This window comes from Humulus lupulus, chromosome X (genome assembly GCF_963169125.1).
Source record: "Humulus lupulus chromosome X, drHumLupu1.1, whole genome shotgun sequence".
Lineage (NCBI taxonomy): Eukaryota > Viridiplantae > Streptophyta > Magnoliopsida > Rosales > Cannabaceae > Humulus > Humulus lupulus.
In genome coordinates, this window is record NC_084802.1 from 61,034,011 (window position 1) to 61,040,627 (window position 6,617).

General features: G+C 34.7%; 1 long non-coding RNA gene across 1 annotated transcript; it reads left to right on the forward strand.

Moving 5' to 3' along the window:
- Window positions 1–325: 325 nt before the first annotated feature.
- LOC133804771 (uncharacterized) lies at window positions 326–4,197 on the forward strand. Its single transcript, XR_009878616.1, has 3 exons — window positions 326–474; window positions 1,396–1,503; window positions 4,023–4,197. It is a non-coding gene; the product is annotated as an uncharacterized LOC133804771 (long non-coding RNA).
- Window positions 4,198–6,617: the final 2,420 nt, after the last annotated feature.

A 6,617-nucleotide genomic window follows, 5' to 3' on the forward strand; every position in this document is an offset into this window, starting at 1 on the left:
TGAAACTTATATAAGCACCAACCTAATGTAGTAATAACTTCTCGTGTTGCAGATGCTGCCTTATTTTTGGTGCCAATGGTATGCATTTTGTTTATTCTCAAACAAAATTAATTACTCTTAAGATATTTCCAAGTTTTCCAAGTAAAAAAAAAGGTTTGCTTTATAAAAATATAAAAAGCAGCAATGTTTCTTCCTTTCTTATCCATCTGTGTAAAACTGTTATTGGAAAGGTTGTAATATTGGGTAGTGAGATCATTGAATGGGTAATTTTACCTAAAAGTTTCATCACATCTCTTGATTATGAGCAACATAACTAGAATTTTGCTTTACTAATTGTGTCATAGTTTGATTTAGACAGGATAATTTCTAAAGGATTCTTCTGTTGTATGAATAGATATATGAACTGGGTTGGAACTGGGACAATTTAGAACTTCTAGCACAGGGCAGAAACTTCATGTTATGATAAATGGCAGTGTAAGTAACATCTCATTCAATGGAAGTCTTAAAGGCAATGCTAATATAACAATAAAAAAATTTCTATAAGCCCTACTAATTTAAAATTGTATTTGTCCTCTGTTTTTGCTAGTCTACTTAGTTTTGTTTCCTCAACTGAAATATATGAGTACTGCCCTATTTTTCTTTCTCAAGCAAGTAAAAAAGCCTTGGATCCAGTTGCTCCAGTTTATAAGTACTGCCTTGTATCAGTATCTAACATATTAACTTCAACATGCCAAAATGAGGTTAGCTGTCTCCATTTTCAGCGTTCAAGTCTAGCGCTAATCCATATTGCATTTTTTTCTACTTTTGGGTATAAACTTATATATGGCTCTTTCTTGCATGAAGTTTGGGGTGAATTTTAGTTAGTCATTTTAAAGTCAACACCATACGTTTGCTGTTTTAGCGTGTTCGAGTTAATGCATTTTCTTTCCTGATCATTAATTTTTTTATTTGAACAACTGACCCATTTTTTCTCATTTAATATATTTTAATTAATACACCGTCTAGGTTGCTGATTTGAAAGATTCTGTAATCTTTATTCTAAGAATAAACGAATTGTACTGAAAAGAACCAAATCTTGCACAAAGTCTAGGTTAATTTGAGAAAACCTAGCAAAAACTCCCAGAGTAGAAATTCTAAACTTTAAACAGTAACCAAATTCTTCTATATATCCCTTCCAAGTATTCTCTTACACTATTTATAGACTAACAATAACACTTACTAGCCAACCAATAGAACTTGAGTAAATTTACAAGTCAACACACTAATCCTATATAGCTCTATTCAATATCTGATGCCTAACAAAATGTTTGCAGATCATATAGTTTTAGATGGCTTCTTTGGTGTGATTACTGATTATTGGAATTTTAAGTTAATTTATATTGTAAATATATGCAGGTTTCTGCCAGTTTAGTCATGGTGCATTTGATTGAGAAATTAGCTGCTGGTGATACTGGAAGTTTATCTGTATCAATACTTCAGAAGATGAGCACCATGTCTAAAAAGGTTTGCTGCTTCCCTTTTAAGATTGGTATAGTTAGTTTAGATAAATAGTTCAGGCATGCTGTCCTAAATTAATTGGGAAGTATTGAGCTCTTTGAGGGCTCATTTTAACTAAAATCTTAACTGGAACTTGTTCACTTTCTTTCAGTTTTTCATAAATTTTAGGTAGCATAATATCTCTATTTTTTTAATTCCATTTGCAACTTAAAAGTCATCCTGCTTTCTCTGAATTGTTAGCCTAATATTCACAGAGCGGTTATAGGTATTAAATTCATTTTTGTTGTAAATCAAAGCATATTGATTCATGATACCATTATTGAACTACTGAAAAAGCTTTGGAGCTTATTTGTTTAATGGTCATTAACTACATGAGGTGTTCCTCTTATTTAGTATTTTAATTTATATTGGACTGAGCATAAACTTCTTAGTTGCATGAGTGATCTTTTTGAAAGTTTTTTTAAGTTATGATAGGTTTCTTACATTTTGTGGTGTATCTCTCTGTTTAGAGATAGAGTTCATCTCTTAAATTAACAAAATTTTCCTTTAGATTAGATTGTATTAGTGTTGATAATCCAAAAGTCTGTTAGTAACAGCTTTTTCTTAATTTGTTATTGCTTTGTTTGTCTTTATTTTGTTAATAAGGTCTCCGACTATAGGTGGTTGTGGACCATTTTATTAAAAATAGTATTTTGTTTGCCTCTATGAAATTATTCCATTTTCAACATATATATATATAGAGTATTACATATGTCAACAAAATTAATAAATAAACAATTACTTAGTTTCTATGTAAAGTCTTTAGTGTTGACGACCAAATTGATGGAAAATAATAATAATAGTCCAAATTGATCAACACATAATTTTCAATGTCAATGTGATAGAAAATCTTCTGGAACTATTTATAATCAGTATCTTTGAAGGTTTATGCAACTAAATTCGAGGTTATGATTTTTCAATAGATAATGAAACATGCTACAAGCTTAGGTTGACAAAAGATGAAACCAGTTACTCCGAAGTAGGCTAACAACTATATTGTTCTGCTCTAATTCTTGAAATGACATTTTTGAATTCATTTAGACTCCAGTTCCTTCTATTCTTGTTCCTTTTCAGTCTTGTATGGTTTAGCAGATGGGCTTAAAGGAGCTTATCCTTAAAGAGACCCATTCATAAACTTATTTTTTTTTAAAAAGACCCTTTCAGAAACTTCAATAGTTTTTCAAATGGCAAGTCTTAAGTGTAAGAGGAATATAAGAGAGGGTGGGGAGTGTGTAGTGCATTTAGAATTATTTCATTGGGTAAATTTTTGTTTAGATTGGATTTAAGGTTGACCAGACAGGTCTACTGGTATGGTTCCCTCTCTGATTATAACAATTACATAATTTTATTCACTTCATTGCACGCCTCAGTGATACTTTTCTTTTCAACAGACTGCTTCTTTTAGTTGTTTGACAGCAACTTTCACTATCTCACCATCCTCAACCCAAGTTAAAGAAGTGCTTCTTAAAGAGATGAATGAAGGTGAGTATTATTTCATGCCATGAGGATGGTCAAGTGTTGATATTTCATATTGTCAGAAGTATGCTCAAGAATTTTACACAAAACTCCTTGTTTCATTTTATATTAAAAATTCATTGTTGGCTTTCTTACAGTTTTATTGAGGCTGAAAAGAAGCCAGGTGTTCTTCTTACTTTGTTTCATTACTTGGAAAAAGTAAACAATCACACAGTATGCTTAGAGGCTTGCTTATTCACGAGGTAGCCAATATACTTAGAAGTTATTTTCTGTTTTATTTTCTTGCTTTTTATTTGCATGCACTTGCAGTTTCCTGTCTGTCAATGCCTTTGTTGTTGTGGCTAATTTTGATCCTCCACGTAACTAATGTATTGTGCAAAATTTTCCTTCATCTCATATTAATGTTTAGTGGCATCCACTGGGTTCTTTTGGTTGTTTAGTTCATATTTTCTCCTTAATGAATGATGAATTAAAAAAAGAAAAGCTTTTCTTGCTGGACAGTTTTGGGCTTGCAATTCTATTCTTTCCATGATATTGGTGGGTATTCCTGACTCAGGAATGCCAAATGACACCATCGTGAGAATACTGTTATGCTATGTTCTTGCTCCAGTTGATATAAAATTTCTTCTTAATATCTTGGCTTGTTATGTTATCCTTGACATTTTTATGTATTATGTGCCTTTAAGTAGTTCTCATAGTTTTTTTAATATCTTGTAGCTAGAAAATTATGCGAAAACTGAAGAAGCTAAAGTTGAGGAGCTTATAAAGGCAGTTGCTGATTCCGGTGCCAAAGTAATTGTTAGTGGAGCAGTAGTTGGGGAGATGGCACTTCATTTCTGTGAGCGCTACAAGTATATCACCTTCTATTGTGTTTTTTTATTGATTAACTTACTAATTTTCAAAACATTAAGTTGAAATTAAAATAACTCCTAAACTTTCAGGGAAAAAGCAGAGAAAAAGTGGGGTACATGTTCTTAATAATAAAAGGACTTTTTTTTTACAATGTGCAGGTATATTGAGATGATTTCTTTGGAGCAATTCTTGACAACATTTGTAGTTGAGGCCTTTAGAATGGAAGAATGTATTTCACTAATTTTTGTATACATTTCTCGTTTTGTATTTAGTGATAAAGGAATCTGAATTGGGCATAAACTATGTTGTAATATGATTTCTTAAGCCTAGACTAGTAGACTAAATATTGTAATTACATTTGAGTAATTAATAAAAATCTATTTATGTTACCTTATTTGGCTTCAACTTTCATATTTGTTTTCCTAGTTTTGTGTAAGTAAAAAAATATTATGTTTCTCTAAGCTAATATAACACATGTGTTATACTAAAGTGTAGTATAACACAAAAAAAGTGTTATACTAAAGTGTAGTATAACACAAAAAAAGTGTTTTATAATCGACTATAAATAACATAATTAAACACTTATCTATATATTAAAATAACACAGAAATTGTGTTATCGTTGACAGTACAATAACACATCTATATAACACTGATAAAGTGTTATGTAAAGTACTCTGGCCTACGATAACATAGTTGGTCTTAACACATCAGAAAGTGTTATCGTATGTTTTGATAACACATTTTCGGTGTTATTAAAAGCATTTTTTCTTGTAGTGATTACTGCTAGGCATGCTTATTATGATTTAGTGACACGTTATTATTTGCTTATGAGCATGTGTTTGAGTTTTCTTGCTGAGCCTCGACTCATGGGTGCTATGTGGTGCAAGTAAAGGTAAAAGAAAGCAGGACAATCCTTGAGTTGGAAAGCTTAGGTGATGATGTGTACATATGTGGTTGCTCGACCACCACGGCCCAGGGTTTAGAGAGGAACTAGGGTTAAACCCTAAATTATACCACTTAGGTCGGCAGGTTGTAAGTCTTTTATTGTAAATAACCTTTAAAATGTATTTTGGGATCCCAATGTATACGATAAACATTTTAGTGAAACGTTGTATATTTTACCAAATTTTTTAACCATAAACCGTTTGTTGACGCGGTTCTTCGCCAACAGGTAATTAAGAGAAAGAGAGAAGAGGATTAGTGCCAAATGTAGAACCATAACAGATATAATATCTTACTAAATAAAATAGGTGACTCGAGACACGTTTTTAAGTAGTTCAAAGGTTAAAATCCTTCTACTCCACTAGTCAATATTATTGATATATTCTGGGTATTTGGTTACAAAGTATATCTCTCCAGAGACTATTGTTCCAACCCTTATCAACTCCCATGGTCTCCATATTTATAGGAGAAGGCACCTGGAAGTTGGTAAGGAGGTCATCCCGTGACCTTCTTATTTGTCATATCAACTATGTGACATTCATGATTAATTCCTAAACCTGACACATAAGTATGGTCAAATCGATAGATAAGGAGATAATGGGCCGCACGGCCCAACCCAGCCGTGGGTGTCTGAACACGCACGTTCCTGCAGCGTGTCCGAGAAGTCAGGGAGATATCGGACACGTGATGTCAAATATATGCACGTTTATCTTGCGTGTGTTGACTTTACAAAGGGTCATGGCCTACATATCTAGCTCGTAGCACGATCTGTGCACCTAACCCGACCTTCGGCCTTTCGATTCCTTGCTTCAGTCTTGGGAGTCTTGGCGAGTCCTTGAGGATTCCTCGAGCTGAGGGGGTACGACCTCAAGACAGGATCTCTGACCTGGGGGATGTTTATGGACTAACCATAATTAGTCCGAAGCTCGGCCTGCTAATCAGCCCATGGGAAAATCAGGGCGTACATCTTCCCCCCAAGCTCCTGCTCATGGTATATGACGTCATATATGAGACCATAGTAGGGGCTTTTAGACTTCCCCACAACTCTTTGCATTCCACTCTTTACACAGGCGCCTGGTACGTGGCACATCGTGGGTGGTGACGGTACGTCTTACGAGAACCACATTTAATGGCCTAGCCTAAGCCCAGCCGTCGTTTCGTATTTCGAGTGGTAGGCCTTGAATCCCTCATCAGGGCAATCCAAGAGCCTTCTACACGTGATCCTCCATGTATATAAAAGGGGGTGGCCACCCTTTCATTCAAAAATTTTCAAATCTCTTTTCCTCTTTCCTCTCCATATTCCAGAAGAACGAAACCCTTGACTTGGTTGCTGCCATTTTCATCGTTCAAGAAGCTCAGGCGCGCGGATTTCTCCGAAGCTTTGGAAGCTACTACACCGATGAAGCTCCTGTCAACGTAACACTCTCGTTCATTTCCCAGTCATACACAGTAAGTCTCCTGACCCTGCGTATTTTGAAAACATGCTACTGTAGCTTAGGGAAAAAAATTCACTGTAGCCGCATGCAAGGGTTTTCTGGGTTTTGTGGATATGGAGGGTGACAACCCTTTTTAGGATAGGGTATATTTATTGTTGGAAATCGCTTTAGAATATGGGTTTCAGGATACTTTTTATGGGGAAAATTTCTGGGTAGGAGTTTTGGGAATCTTGGGTGCAAAACCGGGTAGCTTAGGGAACACACCTCATAAGCGGTTTCACAATTGTCTGCCTATTGAAACTTTCCCCCCAAGGCAAATTCTATTCTGAACCCCCCTGACACACGAATTCCGAGTAATCTGGGATCTGTTGGG